Source organism: Poecilia latipinna, unplaced genomic scaffold (genome assembly GCF_001443285.1).
Source record: "Poecilia latipinna isolate Pla-1442-1.1 unplaced genomic scaffold, P_latipinna-1.0 Scaffold1017, whole genome shotgun sequence".
Classification (NCBI taxonomy): domain Eukaryota; kingdom Metazoa; phylum Chordata; class Actinopteri; order Cyprinodontiformes; family Poeciliidae; genus Poecilia; species Poecilia latipinna.
In genome coordinates, this window is record NW_015113633.1 from 164,646 (window position 1) to 166,742 (window position 2,097).

Sequence of the window (2,097 nt, forward strand, 5' to 3'; positions counted from 1 at the left end):
CTGTTTCTGGGGGGTTGGAACCCCAGGAACCAAAAAGGAAACCCATATCTAATTGTGGAAGTTGGGGAAAAAAAAAAAAAAAAAAAAAAAAAAAAAAACATGCAACAGTGGCAAACTTTCCCAGGAACCATGAATTATGTTCCTACTGTAATGTAAAAAAAAATCATTGCCATGTTTCCCAAATTTTATCTTTTTTTTCTCCAAGAGTGGCACAAGAAGTTATTCTGTTTAGGGGGCAATAACTTTTCATGAAGAGCCCTGTTGGTGTTAGCAAGTCTTTTCCACTTAATAAATAAGATTATCAATTAATAACTAAATTTTGCATTTACTTATGTTGTCCTCTTCTGGTATATTTTCAAGGACTTTTCACAATACACAAATTAAATCACTGTTAGTCTTCAAAAATAATATTCTTGGTTTAATGTATAAAAAGCTGTTGTTTAAAATGCAGTTCCAACTACTTTACCATTTCATTTAAAACGTTTTAGTCACTGCAGTTTTATTCTGAAATGTCATTGGTATACATGCATAGATATGTTATTGATGCCAGTTCTGTGAATGACATTACGGGAGTTCCTGTGGGACCACATTTACCTCCCTCCAAGTTGTCACATCTCTCAATCCGTGACACTGAGGTTATGCTCTTGGATGTTCCCTGTATCATTCATATTCAGTGGAATATAGACAAGACTCTGACAGGGTTTCAACAATTGTTGATTTGACTTTTCACGCACGAGTGCACAGTTACAATACTACCAACGCACATACATTCCACACACAAACACACGTATAAATCCCTCTTCGACGTGGCGTAATCATATTTAAGGAATTATTTGTCCGTTTATTTTCTCCTGGGACAGATACTTAGAAATCTCACTAGAGGAAGTCACTGTTCAATATGGTCCTCAAATGTGTTGGGGGGGGGTGGAGGGAGGAGAGGAATCCCTGGATGTTTTACAAGCCCGCTAATGAACATTTCAGCCACACAGCAGTTAACATTGTTTGATCGTATTTTTTTCCTTCCAGTAGTTGTTGTTGTTGTGCATGGTGTGGCAGTGATGTCTTCATCAGGCTGTCGGAAAGGAAGTGCCTGCAGCTGTGGCAGATCCCCCCGGAGCCTGTCACACTCCTTGTTTCCATGGCAGTCCTTCAGGCAGCACCACAGGCAGGCTGTGTGCAAGGACCCATACAACCTGTTTTTTCAGCAGCCGCTCCTCTGATGTTGAGCCCCGGAGCGGGCGTCAAACTACCAAGCGCAGAACAGGAGAGAGAGGGAGAACGCTGTGCTCTTTCTCTTTGTCGCAGCTCTGCATGGCTTTATAAGGAGATGCATAGCAAAAAGAAGAAGAGAGAAAAAAAAAAGTTCCTCATTTAAATAAGCTAGTGTTCTCAACACCTCCTTAGTAATTGCTACATGTGCATTGCTGTTAAGGTTCTCTGACCTCCTCTCTGAGAGGCATAATGCACACAGTGGGACAAAGTAACAAAAGCAGCTCTCATAGTTGACTTACAAGTGTTAAAGCTCTTATGTACGTGTTACTGGTCTACTTGTACCACCTGAGAAGCGGGTCAGGAAGATCAGAACTCCCAAACGGCCAAAAGGAAAGAAGTATTTGAGGTTCTGTGATGACACGTTACGATCAGAAATAGTTCTCTCGCATGGAGCGAGATAACTCCAAACTCTTGCAGAAAGACAGTTTTTAGTGTGCTTACAGGGAAGTGAAGAAATCCAAACATCTAGTTTTGTTGGTTGTTGACGTTTTAGCTAACTTAAGCTACTAGAAAACAACTCAAACTGAAACTGTTCACATCCAGGGGGATACAACTCTATATTTACAAAAGACCAATGTTAACTTTGACACCGCTTCCTCAAGATACGTGTTAATGCGCAAAGTTTCACTGGAGTAAGATCCCAGCTGTCTCATTTCGCCTCATTATCTGATTGTGAGTCTGCGGGATGGCTTCAAAATAACAACAAGATGTGCAGAAGCACAGGAACCATCCTTGATGAGACCTTGTTGTAAAAACAAAAGTTTACTCCAATCTTTGTGGATTTAAAGCAGACTGACGAGTTGTAGCTGAAGAGAAGTGATACAG